An 18,811-nucleotide genomic window follows, 5' to 3' on the forward strand; every position below is an offset into this window, starting at 1 on the left:
TAGTGGAATTCCAGGTAGAGGAATTTGAGTGAGGAAGAGACTTAGTGAAGAAGAGAAGCTGGGGAAAGTTTCATAGAAAAAGCAAAGCGTTCTTTGTATGCAACTGATATTCAATAACTATCTGTTGAATGGAACTGGGCTGGGAAGGCTGGGGATGGGCAGCTTGCAGGATGGAGAGCAGGAACACGCGGGCAAAGCCTCAGGAATTGGGGTTGCCTGGGCTTGAGGAAGGGTGGAGAAGCCCTTTCAGATGTAGGTTGGGGGTCGGTGATTGTGTGGGAGAGTGGGTGTTTTATGGGATGGGCTGGGATGAGAGATCTGAACTCCAGTTGCAGCTCAGCTATATGCTCTGCGACCTTGGACAAGTTACTTCTCTGGGCCTCAGAATTTGTGAGGAAGATGAAGTAGGTAATCTCTAAACCTCTCCCTTCCAGGTGACATGTGCTGTTTAATTTTCTGGTGATGACAGAGAATTGCAAAAGCCAGGATGGATGCAGACGCTAGAAAAGATGAGGGAATCCCAAGAGGATAGAGAGAGTCCAGGCAGAGTGCTGGCATCAGGGGCCTCTGCAGCTTGCTGGGTTGTGGAGAAAGAGGCTAGAGGGGAAGCCAGGGCGAGGGATGCACGAGGCCCCGCTGCTGCCTGGGACTCATCACTGTCCCACTAGGACCAGATCAAACCTCAATGGGATTTTCTAAGACAACCCGACTTTTCCTCACTGCTACCTTGATCTCAAGTCTAATGTGAGGGGACTAGGCCCACCCTCAGGAGAGAAGACTGCTGTGGCCAGTAAAACTGAATGCGGATTCAAAGGAGTAACGAAGGAGGGGAAAGAACTGGAGGGGCTTTTTGGACAGTCCGAGGGACAGGACAAGCCCCTCACTGTTGTTTTTTTTTTTTTTTTTTCCCTCTAGTGACCCCATTCTGCCCCATGGATGTCACTTTTCTCTCTTTCTCTCTCTCTCTCTCTCCCCTTCTTTTTTGGAGGTTTTGGGGAGGGGAAGCAAGCTGAGGGAGGTGGGAAGAGACTTTTTTTCACATGAGTCCTCAGAATTACAGTTCACAAACTATTCAGTAAACTGACCGGCCTCAACCTCCCCTTCAACGGCCTAATCTAAGGGGTGGATCTATGTGTTTTGTTGCTTGTCAGAAACAATCGCTGAGCGGCCCATTACATTTACAGCACGTCGCCCTTTAATTGGTGTAACACGCTGAGGCCTGAAAGGAGGAGAGGCCCACAAAAGCGCCCGTGAATGAGCCTTGACTCACACAAAAACACTCTGCAGAAGTTCAGAGCTGGCCACTAACAAGGAGGTAGGGAGTTAGTTTGAAAAGGGGGTGAAGTTCAGAAATGTGTCACCTTGAGGAGCCTCCCATCAAAGCAATGGTCGCATTGACAAGCTGCAAAGAAAAAAAGTTAAACCTTCAGGGCTGTGGACTTGCCTGCTGGATTTATTCTTTTTAAACTTGAGGAGGGGGGTAGGAGAGGGGAGAGTCTTTCTTTTTCTTCTTCTCTTCCCCACCCTTGTCTCTCTGCTCCCTTATTTACTTCAGAGAGCCTTAAAGAAGTCGATTTGAAAAAACATACCTCCCACCCCCCTGCTAAGATACACTATTAAAAAAAATAAATGTATAAAAAGTCAGGCTGAATGCGGCTGCCTTAGGCCGCTGCAGCTGATTTCAGAATAGCGTTTTGTCTCTGCGCTCTCCTCCCCTCCCCCCATTTTCTAAGGCGACCCCCCCCCCCCCCCCGAGTCCTGGGGCTGGGAGCCGGTGGCCTACGCCTGGGCACAGTGTGGGCCTGGAGGCTGTGCCCTCGGGTTCTGTGAGAGCTACGGCCGTGCGTTCGGGTTCCATGGTGTCAGAGGGGACTGTTGTGAGCTCGACCAAAGTGTGTGGGAGTAGGGATCAGCTCGCGCGGATCCAGCTCTGTGGGGTTCTGCTCGCGGCCATCCTGCCCGCGTCCAGGGGAGGAGACCCAACGTTCCCTCCTCCTGCCCGGAACACCTGGGTAAGATCCTACCTACCCTGGCCTAGCAAGTCTCCACGCTACGGTTCCTGTTTGCAAAATAAGGCGTCCCTAAAAGAAGAAACTAGCCTGCGCAGGTCCGGCGTGGAGGTGGAGGAACCAGCTCGCACCTTCAGCTCCTCCGCCCCACGGTCACCTGCTAGGTCTTTCTCGCGCACCTTCCTCGCTCCTGATGCCCGGAATCTACCCGGTGGCGGTGATGGGGCCGACCTCTCTAGACACCTTCCCCAGCACCCTGCCCCTCGCGTTCTTGGGTTGGGGGGAGGCTCTCCGTCACACCTGCGCCGGGTTGAGGACACCTCGTTCGGTTCCCGGGTTCGCGCCGGAGCGCTCGGAGGCACCCTACAAGACTTGCCCCCTCCCGCCTTTGTCTGGTGACGGGGACCCTCGCCCCTCGCGCTGCTCCTGTGAACCGGCTGCCCCGTGCGAAGGCGGGGGCGCTTTTCAATGCAGCGCCGCAGCTCCCTCCAGATTTGTAATCCGCCAAAAAGCCGCTGATTGCTGCAATCGTTACTTTTCATTAAAAAAACTTAGAAGCAATTTGGGAGAACCCTTCTCAATGAATACATTTACCCCTGAACGGTCTTTATTCTCCGCCTCCACTTGATGAGTTTCTCTGGCACGAATCCGTTCTTACAGGCACAGAATGGGCAATCCCTTGATCCCCGTCAATTGTCATCCCGAGTCGGGGCCACTTTGACCGCCAATAGTGGGGAAGTCAGAGCTAATCCTCAGAAGGAATCACGGGAAAAGAAAAGCAACAATAACCAAGTCAAGCGTAAAAAATGAAAGAGAAATCTCTATTATCACTCACTACATTTCCCAGCTATGTACTGAAAAAATCAGCTCGCTTGTCATTCGAGTCAGACACCCGCACAAGAATATGGGGTCGTGGTGGGTTGGTAGACTCACACGACGTAAGGAGCGATATTTGAGAGCGAAAGACCTCTCTTCTGCCTCTGCCAAATCCCCCTCACATCCGCCATAACCATTAAATACAGACTGACTTTATTCTGTATGGGGAGGCCCAGGGGTGGGTGGTGAGGGAGCCCCCAGCTGTGCACAGATACAAAAAGTCCCTGGAGAGAGGGATGGGGGCGGGGTGTCGATGCTAAGGAAACGCGCCCCTCGCGGGCACCTCCGGCTCTGGCCCAGGCAGGCGCGAGGCCTCAGCGGTTCCGTGCTAGCGCGGGCGCAGGTGCGCGGCGCACGCGCGCACAGGGTCGGTGGGCTGCCGGCTCCTCGCAGCCCCAGTCCTGTTACGAAGCAGCGGCCCCCGCGCCGTGGGCGGGGGGCGGGGCGTGAGAGGCCCGCGGAGCTGCGGGAGCAGACACAGCGAGACCTGTGAGAGTGTGCAAACACTGCCACTTTCCACGCTGACACCTACAATTATCTGACATAGGCCTTGATTCTTTTATGCCGCAGCCAAGTGAGGGGCAAAGTTAGTTCTAAAGAGGCCGATGTAAAGCGGGATGCCGGGCCGGATTCCAGGCGCAGACGCGGCCTCTCCGGGAGGGGGTTGCCCCAGCAGCCGCGCGCCTCTCTTTCCCTCCCTCCCGGGAAGGAACTTTGAGAGCTGGGACTGCCCCAGTGCCCGTGGATTTGGGATCGACAGCCCGAATCTCCCGCAGCACTGGACTGGGAGGACTGCAGAGGACATGAATTCCAAACTACCTTGGGCCGAGAAAGGGCTGGGGCCTGGGTGTGAACGCGCAGGCGTTGCTCGTCGAGCGGCCTCTCTGCGTCCACTTCTCTCATTACGTTACAAAACCTGTCTTGGGGTGCCTTTTTGTCTACTTTCATTTCCCCCGGGTAGGTCGAGGGAACCTCCCGCGGCCGAGAGGTGAAGCTGCTTTTCCTGATCACCCGGGCGGTGACGGAGGGCCAAGTGCGGCAGCAAGGCGTTTTCTCTCCTCGCCTCCAAGGGGCCCCAGAGGCGCCCCTGCCTGGGATGATTCCTGCTCCTGCCCCCGCCTTACGCGCATCTCCCACAGCGTTCAACAACCATTTTATCCCTGGGGACCCAAACACCCCTGAAGCCTGTTGCGCTTTTCCCTCTCGGGAACCTCTCCAGGCTGTCACTTCCCCCACCTTTGCGCCACACACACAGCGCACACCACATACACAATATCACAGATGTTCACATGACATGCACTGCATACGAACGTTCACACTTGGGTACGAACATGCAGAAAAAAACGTTCACACCGCAACAAGCTTCTGAAACATATTCACATTTACGCAAGACTTGGACTCACCTGCATACACATAATCACACAGACATGCACACATGCCTGAACATCCAGGCACACAATGCACACGCACGCACTCCCAATTGCTCTCACAGTGTGCAAGCACGCGCCCTTGGGCGCCCACGGACTGGCTCCGTCTGGTATGGTAGGTCAAGCAGGGGAGACTAGAGTTAGCCATCCGGGTGGGGGTCCCCGACTTTGGTCCTGAGACCCGGGGCCTCCTTTGGGGATCCTTGCCCTAGCAAATGCCCTGAGCTTCCTGCCGGGCCTGTGCTCTGGGCCTATACGGCGCACCACCCCTCAGCTTGCGGGCGTTGCACCAGAGCTGGGGCTTCCTCAGACTGCCACCCTAACCAGGACCGTGGCGAAGACTTGCCAGCGGGACTTGTTCACTGTGGCACCAAACACTCGCCCACTTGCCTCCTTAAAGAAGTGGACGAGCTGCGGCCCGGCGGCCCGCGGGGGTGGGGAGTGGGATGGGCAGTGAAGGAGAGGATCTGATCTGACTGACCCGCATCCCCACCCTGCTCTGGCAGCCCGGAGGATGGTGTAGAGAGCGGGGGTGATATTCGCCATCTATAATGAGTGAGAGCGTTCTGCCCTGCCCCAGATTTACATAAACGTGGATCTCTGCTTCGTCCGCTATCTGGAAAGGGTGCTTGCAGAGAGGGCGACATTCTGCAATCCTAATTAGTGATTTTTGTCCCCTTGTTACTGGGCTCAGCATCTCATGCAAATGAACTCTTCATTTCAGCCACATTACCCCAGCTCCAGAATTAACTGACTCTTATCTTTAATGATATGCTGCTGAAGTTCTCCAAGCCCCGCTAGCTTTTTATCTTGATTACGCTAATCAATAAGAAATGATAGAGTAGAATTATAAACTCTATTGGCTTTTAAATGTTGCCGACAAGCCCTCTAGATGCCATTCCAGTTCATTGTTACTTATTAAAATGATCCTCAGCCTAACAGCGATTGCAAATAGAGAGGCGAACAAGAATTAGTCTTGGGACTCATCCCAGTCCGTTGCTGACACCTTCGCCCTCCATTCCCGAGGGAAGATTCATCAATTTGGGGGCTTGAAACGGTGGAAACATTAAAAGAAAAAAAAAAACCTCTAAAAGAAAATTGCTCTTTCAGAGGCGCAAAAGAGCCAAAACAAACGCCCCCAAACAAAACAAAAAACCCTAGATTGTGACACCAGAGTCCCCACCCCAACCAGATAGTCTTAAACGTAGAAGCTTTGAAAAAGACACTTTGAGGGGCGCTTGGGTGGCTCAGTTGTTAAGCGTCTGCCTTCAGTGCAGGTCATGATCCCAGTAGCCTAGCCTAGGATCGAGCCCCGCATCTGGCTCCCTGCTCTGCAGGAAGCCTGCTTCTCCCTCTCCCACTCCCCCTGGTTGTGTTCCGTGGCTCGCTGTGTCTCTCTCTGTCAAATAAATAAAATCTTTTTTTTTTTAAGGCACCTTGAGCCACAGAGCCTCCTGCTCTAGGAATGAATCAGATCTGTAACACATGCGCACACCTCACTGACCCCCACGCCCATCTCACATACTTTTGCGTATCAATATCTATAAACTTCTATATATATGTATATATAATTTCAGACAGTTACAATTCGAGAAATGCAATTTCCCTCGCTTAGTTCTGTTGGGAGAAAAAGGGAGCTTGAATCCCTTCCCGTCTGCAGAGACACCTTCAATCTAGCTGGATGGCGGATGGTTGTTGGCCCAGGTGTCAAAGCACCTGGAATGGGCAGCTTTGGGTTCCTTAGACTCCAGCGCCAGGTGAGCTGAGACCACCGGGAGCCCATTCCTTCTGCCTCAGGCAGCCCATCGCCCACATCCATCCAAAGTCCAGGACCCCAGGACCCTCAGAGTCACACCTCCTTCACAAGCCCAATTTGCACAGCACTGTTTCCCAAGAAGCCATCAACAACAAACGGCATAGGGCATTTGGGACATTTTTTTCTTTCCTTCAGCTCACAGAGAATGTAAAGTCTTTTTTATGTTGTACGTGGAAACATCCCTCTCATCCTGGATCCACGTATCAACCCTCTTCTCACTCCCATCCTCTGCTCTAAGTTTGGTCCTGGGTGGGGTGGGAGCCTTCTGGGCGCTCCAGGAGGGCCACCGGCCGTCGTTACTCATCAGAATCATGTATAGATTTACTAACTTTCATTTAGATCCAATAAAAACCTATGAGGAGCCTACTCTGCTTTAGGCACTTTGTCAGGAGCCCGACCCTGGCTCTGAGCCGTGGGGAACCTCTCCCTAGCTCGCTTGACCCTCTGCCCCCTCCGCGCTTTGGTTGGGTTCTCAAGATTCGTGGCATTCAAAGCTCCGAAAGCGCACAAGCGGGAGGCACACACACACAAACACACACGCGCCACAACTCGGCCTGCCTTGCCCAGCAATCCTGCGGGGCGCCCCATGACTGCCTGGACGCGTTTACGCACAGTCCTACACGCCCGCCGCTTGGCTACCGGTCCACAAACAGCCGCGAGGCCCCTCCAGCCCCTGTAGCTGCGAATTCTGTCTTTTTTCTCCCTGCCCTTCACCCCCAGCACGGTCTCCGGGCGCGGCGCGGCGCTCTGACCCCGCCAGGAGAGGAAGCTGCGCAGAAGGTCTGGAAAAGGCGCACCCAGCCGCTGAGCCGGGAACCAGCAACCGGCAACCAGCGGACGCACCTGTGTGGGGCTGCGCGTGGGGAGCGAAAGGGGCCGGATCACAAACTCAAGTCCGCCAAGGCCGCGGTGGATCCGTGGAAGAAGTTGGAAATCGCAGGCAGGCTAAACCTTTTTTTTTTTTTGATGACACATGGGGGAAGGGCTGAATGTATCAAAATCATGTAAAATTTCTGTTCTTAGCAACATCCTTGTTATTAGGAATGATGACTAAACCGCCAGGATTATTCTGGACTGTAAGTTATCAAGAGCCCACTAATTTCACATTAAAGCCCATTGACTGCAACGTCGTGATTGAAGGGTTTTTAACAATTAACATAATCAGAAAATGAGCTGAGATAATTTTTATTCAACTCATTACTTTTTAATCATGTATTTCTTTTAATTAATATCTTCTCCGTGAACATAACACAAAGCAGAGCCCCAGTGCTGGCCCAAGCCAGCCTTCGGGACTGAATTTGACACAGCCAAACATTTCACCAGCCGCATTCATTGCATCTTTATTGTGGTGTGGGTGAAACAGAAAAATTTTGTCCAAAAGTCACCATGTTGTTTTGAAACACAATTTAAGGGGTGGGGGTAGGGGAGAGCTGGGAGCAAACAGCCCTTCGTTTTTAATTCGACTTGACTTTTATATTTGGGCGCCTCTCTTGGTTTGCAGCCAGAGGTATACAAATGGGAAGGAAGAAACAGGAGGAAGAAGAAAAGGCTTTTGGAGATGAATGTCCCGTCCTGGGTTCGAAGACAAATGGGCTTTGGCGGCTCACGCCTACTACGCAGGCCAGCTGGGGAGACGTTCGAAGGCACAGAGCTTGCCTGCAGCATGCCTGCCCTTGGCCCCCAAGTCTCAGTCCGGGCTTAGAGGCGCTCAGCCCCCAGTCCCTACGTCCCTCCGCCTCCATCCTCCCCACCGCACGCTGGGCTCAGACCCACGCGGGACTAAGTCCCTTTGCTCCTTTGGCCCAACGGGAAGTGGGCGGTGACCCGCAGGCCTTTCTTTGGCCAGGATCCCACTGCGGCCACCGTGGGCACAGGTCCCACCTTGTCCCGCACCACTTCCTGGTATTCCTAACCCTAGAGTTTGATCCAACTCAAATGCCTCAAATGGGGCAGAGAAAGGGCATTTTTGGTGGTGGAGAGGACTATGCTCTCCACCCCCCCCCACCCCCCCCCCCCCCCGCCTTGGCAAGCTCGTTCCTCACGAGAGTAACTGCGACCTAGGGGCGCATCTCTCCTGTAGCGTGACCTGCGCCTCCCATACCTCCAAAAGAAGGGGACTGTTTTTGGATTAAAGATCTCTCGCGCAGGGGGAGCCGCATCAGCCTCAGAAAAAAAGAAACAAAGCCGACCCCTGGTGGAAGAAAATGAAAGTTTAAGAATAAATATAAAGAAGGTTTGGGAGAGCCTCTTGCCCAAATGTCTGTAACACGGAGAGGGAGAGGGAGGGGGAGAGGAGCGAGAGGGAGAGGAGGGAGAGGGAGAGGAGGGAGAGGAAGAGGAGGGAGAGGGAGAGGAGGGAGAGGGAGAGGGAGAGGGAGAGGGAGAGGGGAAGGGAGAGGGTATATAGTAAAAGGAAAATCGGAAGAGGCAGAAAACAGGAGAGATCACATAGTAGCAGGTAGAATTCCGGTGGAGAGAGCTGGGAGGAATGAGACCCAGAGGACAGATACCTTTGAGCCCTTCAGTCAAGTATGCTTGTAGCCTGGGCAGTGTCAGGGGGCAAGGGGGGGGAGTGGCTTCTTTCTCTCTCTCTTTCTTTTAAAGTAGCTCTAGGCCTAACGTGGGGCTTGAACTCAGCCTCAAGATCAAGAGTCCCATGCTCTACCAACTGAGCCAGTCAGGTGTCCCTCTTCTCTTTCTCTTCAGTGGAGGTTTCATGTTCTGTGGCTACAGAGGGCAGATGGAGGTTTCTGTTGGACACTGGCAGCCACTGCCTGCCCGCCCCAGAGAGCATTCAGGTTCCAGAATCTTCCTTCTCTTTCCTCTAAACAAACCTCTGCCTCCCACCATCCTAACCTCTCAGCATTAGCAAGGTGATAGTAACTAAGGCAAAAATCCAACTTATCAAGGGGGAAAACAGCTTAGAATGCAAGGCCCACTCCTCTCTGGTATTTATTTTTTCTTGAATTTTAATGGGGGAACATCTGGGGCACAAAGTTTGTGCCCAAGGGATGGTGGTATTTCAGGCACTACAGCAAAAGTGAAGGGAGAACTACTGTACTGAAGCCGCTTCTGATGTCCAGGGCCAAACAGTTAAAAATAAGAAAGAAAAGATGACATCAAAGATAAAGATTTCCCCAATGAGCAAGTCACTGTTTACTTGGAGTGAGCGCTCCGGGTTAATCAAGGACATACGAAGAGTGGCATTTGTGTCTTTGAGCTCTTTTTGAAAGCCTTTCTTGAATCCGCTGTCAAGATGTGCCTCCATTTTGCTCCCTCCTCATCTTTCTACCTTATCTTCCCTACTCTCCTATATGTCCTGATATTATACAGGGACTTCTTTCACACATCTCTCCTAACACCTAGGACATGCCAGAAGCATTTTCTTCTCCCCAACCTCCACCACCATCTATTTATCTAGAACTTTGCCCTGGGTGAATTTCCAGGAAATTAGCTGACTTGTTGACTATCCTCTGAGAGTCAGAGTATGGGCTCATAAACCACGCCTAGAAGGAGGAGGGTGGTTCTGGGCTAGTCTTTCTAGAATCTAGTGTGAACAGATTCACAGCCATTCCCTGGCAACTGAGAACAACCCTTGCTGAGGAGTGTGATGAGAATATTGTTGGAGGCTGTGTCTGAGTATATAATAAAGGAAAAGCCATATGCTGTGGTTGTGACTCTCCAGGGCAAGTGTCAAACACTGGAGGCGGGACAGACAGGCAGAGAGCTCAGTTGTTCTGAAATCTGCTTTGAGAGAAGCAGGTCAGGAGGATCAGTTTGGTGTCCTGGATAGAGGGTAGTCTTTCTTGACAGAAATGAATGAAATAGTTGTAGCACATCTGCAGGAAATACTAATAAGAGGTGCATATGTGTTCCAGTGAGAGTAGATAGCATTATGTCTCTCAACTTTTGTCAGTGAGAGTATATTCTTATTTTGGAGTTTCTCCACTTTGCCCCCTGGTAGAGACTTACTGGCTCCAGTAGAGCCTTGACCCAAATCTGACCCAAATGATGACTTAGGCTTGAAATGAGGGATGCCAAGTCAACAAAGGGAGACCTGGCAGATGAATCATAATTCCTGTGGCCACTGTCAGAGCCAGAGGCAGAGCTGTGGTGGCCCCACTTTGGCAAAGGGCACTCTCCTCAGACCACCCCATCTCATCTTTAAAGCTTTCATGAACTCGCAGCTGTGTCTTCAGTCTTTCCTCTTTATCAGAGTATCATGACCAACACAGCTCATCTTAGTGTTGTAACCAGTGTCCTGAAAACAGCTGGAATGTCTCATGGCTGCTCTAGCCAATTTCAATTTGGACCAAGTCTAAATGGTATAAAGCAAATAGAAGAATGTACAATTATTAAAGCACTGTAAGTTTTGAGTTAACCAAACTGCACAATTCAGGTCAGAATATACATGTAAAGACTGAATTATCTGAATTGTGTACCCTACTCTCTGTCATTAGATGATTATATGATTCTGCTTTACTCTGTAGACAGAGTAAAGCTTGCTCTTTAGAAGAAGCTACTTGGGCATTCTCATGGTTTGTGAAGAAAGAGCTTAGTGCTTTGGATGGTTTGTTGGGATTCCATCATCCCTTTAGTGCAAATTTGAAAATTTACTTACACTATATATATTTTTTGAGAGGGATGGAGGGAGGGAAAGAAAGGGAAAGAGAGGGAGGAGAGAGAGAGAGAAAAAGAGGGAGAGAGAGAAGAGGTGAGGGGCAGAGGGAGAGAGAGAATCTTAAGCAGGCTCCATGCTCAGTGCAGAGCCTGCAGTGGGGCTGGATCTCACAACCCTGAGATCATGATCTGAGATCAAGAGTTTGATGTTTAACCTACTGAGCCACCCAGGCGCCCCTATACTATATCTAAATAAAAAGAAAAATGAACACAGATTAGCATTTGGTGGAAAATGCCAAGCCTGAATAAGTCACATTCTACATCATGTTATACTTTTCTTTTTTATAGCTTTTATTGTGAAAATTTCCCACTGTACACAAATGTCCAGTATAATAATTCCCCATGAATCTATCACCTAACTCCAATAAGCATCACATTTTGCCTTCTTGTTTCCTATCTCCCTTTTGGTTTGGCTAGGATATTTTAAAGTGGATCCTAGACATTAAATGTCATTTCATCCTTAAATACTTCATTATACATCTCAAAACTGACATTCCATAGTCACAATGGCAATGTCACACCTAATAAAAATAATTCTCTAATATCATATAACATCTAGTCCATATTAAAATTTCTCTAATTGTCTATTTTTTAAAAAAGATTTTATTTATTTGACAGAGAGATAGAGTGTGCACAAGCAGGGCAAGTGGCAGGCAGAGGCAGAGGGAGAAGCAGGCTCTCCGCAGAGCAGGGGGAGCCTGATATGGGACTCGATCCCAGGCCCCGGGATCATGACCTGAGCAGAAGGCAGTCGCTTAACCAGCTGAACCACCCAGGTGCCCTCTATCTTTTTAAACAATTAATTTGTTTGAATCAGGATCCAAATAAGAGACACTTGTATTTGGTTGTATGGCTCTTAAATCTTAAAAAAGATTTTGTTGTTTTTGTTATGGCTTTTAAGTCTTTTAAAATCTTTTACTGTAGTCTCTCTTCTCTCTTTCTTTTTACATGTTGTCCTGAGGAATGTTCCACATTCTGGATTTGCTTGCTTGTTTCTTCATGGTATCATTTAGCAGAGATTTCATGTGTCAGTGAGCAGAATTTGACTTGTTTTTCTTTCTCCTACATTTCCTGAAGACTAGCAGCAAGGTCTAAAGATTTGAATAAATTTAGGTTCTTGTTTTGTTTTGTATTTTTGGGGCAAGAATACATCAGAGGTAATTTTCATATTGCACCAAATCAGGAGGTCCACAATGTCTTGTCTTGTTTTGGGTGAAACTCAGATTGATTAATCAGTGGGTTCAGGTGATGTCGGCCCAGTTCTTCATTGTAAAGTTCCCATCGCCCTCTGACCATTGTTCGAATCAGGTATTTCTTTAGGAGATAGCTTATCATCCTTTTCAAAGCAGATCTTCATGTAACTTCTTTCTTTTTACCAGTGATACTTAATTGTATAGAGGAGTAATAGAGAAGTCACTTAGGGGATCACACAGTGACTTGGGGCCAATGCATAACCAAAATCCAACTCTGCTGAATTTCCTGAGTTCAAATTCCTTTTTACAACAGGAAACATGATAGGTGGCATCTTGCCATTTGGAATTCAAAGGAATATTTTTAAACAGAGCTCAAAGGTTCAAAGTCTTTTGACTTAAAAATCTTAATTGAGAATTAATCAGTTTGGGTCTCTTTGGTCTGGATACCAGATATAAAAAATTTGATGTGCTTGGTTATGAACATCTAAAAGCCCAAACCATCTTCATTGTTTTTGTTTGTTTTTTAGTTTTTAAGTAGTTTCCTTGCCCAACGTGGGGCTTGAACTCAAGACCCTGAGACCAAGAATCACATGCTCCACCAATTGAGCCAGCCAGGCACCCCAAATCTTCACCATCTGAGCCAACTTTTCATTTGCATGACTTTGGCCAGATAAACCAAAGAGGACACTTCTCTCATTCGGGAATGTTCTAATCCCTAGCCCTGGTCTATAGTTACGGTTGTGTTCAGCTCAAAGTTTCAGAAGTGCCAATTTCAGGGGCTTAACAATTAGGATTTAGTTTTTCACATAACAAGAAGACCTGAGGTTAGCAGTTGTTGGCTTTGCTTTAGTGGTTTGATGATGACATGCAGATGTTATCTCTTAGTCTTTTCCCTTTGGTCTCAAGATGGCTCCTGCATTACCAATCTTCATGTCTGTATTCAAGGCAGAAGAAGGGGGCTCAAGAAAAGGCTTATGCCAGCCACATCTATCAATAAGGAAAACATATGCTTTATCAGAAGCCCCCTAGCAGTATTCTCCCGGGTCAGAACTGGGATATTACGGCATCCTGAACTGCTAAAGATCTGGGAAAGCAGTATTTGGCTTTCAAACCTCTAGAGTATAGACAGCAAAGGAGATGGGGGTTGGGCATAAATGAAATGCTGATCCACCTACACCAGCCCCATCCTTCTTTGCTCTCTGACACATACCATCTTCTATACTTTCATAAAACCAAGTTCCTCAGCCATTCATTCTGAGGGACGAATGGTAAGGAATAAGCATATTCATAAACCACTTTGACCACAAGGGATGGTAATCAGACAAAGATTGGCTCCAACTTCCAGGAGGGAATGAGTACCTTGGATGGTCACTAACGTAAATGAAGTTGAATTTTACTAATCTGTGGGTTCCACAGTTGGTGTAAGGGTATTAGAGGATATAAGGCTATTAAACTGGGGTTGGAGTGAGAGTGAGAAGTAGGGAAAGATCTGCAGAACACAATTTGTGGGCTAGGGTACTATAAGTCAAAAAGCAGCCCTGACATCAGGAGATTTCCACCACAGATAGATTTCTAGTTACCTCTCTCCAAAAATGTCTGTAGCATATGATTTGTCAATGCTTGAAAATTCCTTTAACAGTGGACAAAATCTATATTACAGTTAGTGATAATGTTAAAATTCAAATAGTTCTGGAAAGGTAACATTGACTTACATTTTTTCAAAAATATTAAGGGCCTCAAGGAAAAATAATGTCTTTCTGATTTAATTTAAATAAAGTCCAGATTCTTCACCTCCAGGGGCCAAGAGTGAGAAATCAATCCTCTTATTTCCCAATAGCACAGCAGAAATCTGGTTAGAACATTAAAAAAAGACGTTACTCAAGACTAAATAGCAAAAGGGAAGGTAAAAAGGAAATAAGCACAGTTTCTGAGACACAGCTTGCACCCATGATAAAGACTCATGTCAGAAAACCCAGGAGGGCGCCAGGTTGGCTCAGTTGGTGAAGCGACTCCCTTCGGCTCAGGTCATGATCCTGGAGTCCAGGGATCGAGTCCTGCATAGGGCTCCCTGCTCCGCGGGGAGCCTGCTTCTCCCTCTGACCCTCCCCCCTCTCATGTGCTCTCTCTCTCAAATAAATAAATAAAATCTTAAAAAAAAAAAAAAAGAAAACCCAGGAAAAGAAATCTTTTGAAGGTTATCCTCCCTCCACAAGGTGGGTCCCATTTTTACCTCCACGAGCCAAGCATGCACTTAATGCTATTTACAGACCCAGGAATCTACATTGAAACAGAAGGGCTGGGTCTCCCTCCTTAGACTCTGGCCAGAGTTCTAGTTTCCTGTCTGAACCCTCATACTCACTCAAATGACTCACCCTTAAAATGATCTCCCTCTTCAGGTGAGAAGGGTATTTATAAGATTGGGGTCTGACCCTAACCCTTGCAGACCCCAGCAGGATATTCATATTAGAATAGAAGACATCAGCCCCACAGCCCAACATTCATACACAACTGAGAAACAGAATCATGGCCACTGAGAAACAGTGGAAATGTAATGCCCATACAAGGGCCAGTATTAGCTCCTCTGAATGGAGAAGGATTGTCTAAAGAAGCCAGGGGGAACTCCAAAATGGGGAAATGAGCAGAAGGGTAAGTCTAGGGTCAGAAAAATATAACTCATGTTTTCTAAACAGGTACTAAGAAGTGTGTCACAATAATGGTCACAGTCACCATTTCCTTGTCAGAGCTCCAGGCCCTCTGCCTCTGAAAGACACCACGGAATATTGCACGTTGCCCCTAGAACTGGTCCTGGGGCCATCCTGGGGCATTGATCCTTTCCCTCTGATGCACTCTGGCAATGTATCCCATGGCCTCCTGCCAAAGTCTCCACCACTAGCCTCTGTACCAGCTTGGCCGTGTAAGTTCCCTGGTGCCATCATTAGGACATACTCCTGGCCCATCTGTCACTGGCAAGTCCCTGATGCTGCCTGTAGAGTCCCTGATATCTGTGTCTCAGGGGACTCATGCTCTTAACTTCTCAAAGACAACATAACTTTAAAAACAAAACTACAGGGTGCCTGGGTAGCTCAGTCGGTTGAGCGTCTCAGGTCATGCTCTCAGGGTCCTGGGATTGAGTCCCGTGTTGGGCTCCCTGCTCTTCAGTGAGTCGGCTTCTCCCTCTGCCCCTCCCCTCACTCGTTCTTTCTCTCTCTCTCTCTCTCAAATAAATAAATAAAATCTAAAAAAAAACCCCTTTCTTTTATTTTTATTTTTTTAATAGAGAAGTGACGTGACCTGGCTTCCTTTCTTCTTTTTTTTTTAAATTTTATTTATTTATTTGACAGAGACACAGCGAGAGAGGGGACACAAGCAGGGGGAGTGGGAGAGGAAGAAGCAGGCTTCCCGTGGAGCAGGGAGCCCGATGTGGGACTCGATCCCGGGACCCTGGGATCATGACCTGAGCCGAAGGCAGGCGCTTAACGACTGAGCCACCCAAGTACCCCCCCCCCCCAAAAAAAACCTTTAAAAACAAAACTACATCTTTTAGTTTTTTCTGGTTTAGTTCTTGCAGCCCTTTTGCTCAGAAGATGAGGAGTCTAAGGGGCTGGACTAGGCAAGGGAGTCCATTCCAGGCTTCTAAGTACGTTCAAAATAATATCTCTCCTAAACCCATCCCTTTATCCTGGAACCACATGTCAAGTCCTTGACTCTGGGAATTCATTATTTCCCAGCAAGCCTCTGGGTTTCTCAAGCTCCAAACCTCCAGCAGGCTGCCTCCCCACCATTACCTCCAGTATGGTGGGATCTCTGCTATGTATATTTACTTTTCTATTTTCCTGCTACCAGGTAGGTCCACCAGAAAAAGTTAATACTAAGTATGACAAATATAGTGCCATAAGGTAAAAATATAAAAATAAGAAAAAAGTGAAATAATATGAAAAAACTCATCAAAACTCTAAGTAACAGCATTTACAATTTTTAAAAAATATCACCGAATCACTGAAAAATTATAGAACCAATAGAACATTATATTTTGAAATTGCCTTAAAATCATTTGACCCTTGTTTGGATAAATAAACTGAGACTCAGAGGGATTAAATAATTAGAGTCATACAGTTGATGATAGGGCTAAATTAAGTAAAACTGGTTACAAAGTGGAATGGGTGTATAGGAATTTGCCTATCTATATTGATAGCATCAGTTCACATGCTCTATTTTGAAGAATGTTTTGTTAGTCATCTTGGGTTTCAGTTTTCTACCTATCAATGAGAAACTGTTGAATTTGAGTTTGAATATTTCCCTCCACCCCAGCCCTTAATACATCAGCACAATGTTCTCAGCAGAATAAAAAAAAATAAAATAATTCTTTAAAGGTCAAATAAATGATAATCACAAAGAAATGGAGTGCTTCCAATTTTACTCTAGCAGACAATGCAATTTCAGTTCATTAGCTTATGTGCTTATGTGGTTTATATACAACTTTATATAAAGCTACTGTACTTTATCATGTGTCTCTGGAAGGTGAGTGCTGTATTTGAGACTTTGGAACACAGAGATGTGTATAACCAAATAATAATCAATGAAGTGGAGATTTGCAATTATTTGCTTCATTTGAACTGTTAGATAGCTTATCTGGGTAACTGAGAACTCAAGGTCTATATTTTCTCATGTTAATTTTTCTAGTTCTCAGCATAGGTGCACAGTGGGTACTTTATGCTTAACGATGAGGGTGACAATTAACATTTATAAAGCATGGTACACTCCATCAAATCTTTTCACACATAAAGTACTGATAGTTATAAAAGCTTCTCTATATGTTGTGTAATCCAGCCTGAATAAAAGTACTGTGAGACTTGGGGTGCCTGGGTGGCTCTGTTGATTGAGCATCCAACTCTTTTTTTTTTTTAAGATTTATTTATTTATTTGACAGAGAGAGAGAGAACAAGTAGGCAGAGAGGCAGGCAGAGGGAGAGGGAGAAGCAAGCTCCCCTCTGAGCAGGGAGCCCGATGGGGGCTTGATCCCAGGACCCTGGGATCATGACCTGAGCCGAAGGCAGCGGCTTAATGGACTGAACCACCCAGGTACCCTGAGCATCCAACTCTTGATTTTGGCTCAGGTCATGATCTCAGGGTCATGATGGGCTTTGGTCTCTGATGGGCTCCACACTCAGTGGGGTGTCTGCTTGAGATTCTCTTTCTCCCTCTCCCTCAGCCCCTCCCCTGGCATGCATGATTTCTCTCTCTCTTTCTCTCTCAAATAAATAAGTAAATCTTAAAAAAAAAATACTGTGAAACCACTATGAGCATTATATCTCTGTCTCAATCATCAATTTTTTGGTGAAAAAGGACACATTAAGCTATTTGGCCTATGAAGAGAAGGATAGGAAAGTTCTGTGTCTTTTTAGGAAATACAAATATGTTGTGATAACTTTTCTTCTTGCAAATATTAGAACAGGTATCAAGAAGGAATGGACATATGCCCACATAGGGTCAACCTGGTATCTCCTGGGATTAGACTTCCTAGTCTATAGCAATGAATGTACATAGACCTGGTGACATAGGATGCAGGACCTCAGTGACAATAAATGTAAGGAATGTTGGACATATGAAAAAAATTAACACTGGCCTACAAGTCAACAAAAAGAAAGTGGGGAGTTTTTTCTTTTTTACTTTTTATTATGAAAAAAAAAAAGGGGTGGGGTTCCTGGATGGCTCAGTCAGTTAAGTGACTGACTCTTGATTTCAGCTCATGTCATGATGTCATGATCTCAGGGTTGTGTGATCGAGGCTCCTGTCTGGCTCCACACTCAGTGCAGAGTTTGCTTGGGATTTTTTCCCCAACTCCCTCTCCTTCCCGCTCTGCTCCTTCCCCTGCTTTCTCTCTCTAAAATCAATCAATCAATCAATCTAAAATAAATTTTAAAAATAAATAAATAAAATATTTTTAAAAGATAAAATAAGGGGTAGGGAAAATAATATAATGAACACCCATATATCCATCACTTATATGTAACAATTGTTAATATTTTGCCATATTTGCTTCATATATTTTGTGAAGTGATTTGAAGGAAATACACTCAGTGTACATTCCTAAAAATTAAAGACCATTTTTATGTATGACCTCAATGCCTTTCTCACACCTAACAAAATTAGCAAGTATTTCTTAATATTATCTAGTATCCACTTTATAAAATACACTTCATAGTATCATTTCATGAGCAAATGAAATTATGACCAGTAAGTGAGAAAAAACATTCTTTAGCTTCTGATATTCATCTTTATTGCTCACAAATGTAGCTTGGTGTTGTGAATAGCACTCTTGGACTGAGGATGCCTGGGTTCTATTTTTGGGTCTGCTACTGATTCGTGGTGAGATCACAAACAAGTTGCTTAATTTCTCTTTGTCTCAGGTTCTTTGCTTATAAACAGAGAGGACAGAATAGATTATTTCTACTTGGGTTTATTTGAAGAGCTGATAACCTGTAGGCCTAAAGATTATTTGGCTATATTTCCACACACTGTTGAGATAGTTCAGGGATAATGCAGAAACAAGTTGTTTTACTGTCTTCATTCACGCTGCTCTAACAAAATACCACAGGATGGGTAGTTTATCAGCAACCGAAATCTGGAAGTCCTAGTTAGGATTCCAGCATGGTCAGGTGAGGGCCCTCTTCTCAGTCACAGACTTCTTGTATCCTAACATGGTGAAAGGGGCTAGGGAGCTCTTTGAGATCTTTTTTATAAAAGCACTGGTCCCGGGGTGCCTGGGTGGCTCAGTTGGTTAAGCATCTGACTTCGGCTCAGATCATGATC

Source organism: Zalophus californianus, chromosome 7, assembly GCF_009762305.2.
Source record: "Zalophus californianus isolate mZalCal1 chromosome 7, mZalCal1.pri.v2, whole genome shotgun sequence".
NCBI lineage: Eukaryota > Metazoa > Chordata > Mammalia > Carnivora > Otariidae > Zalophus > Zalophus californianus.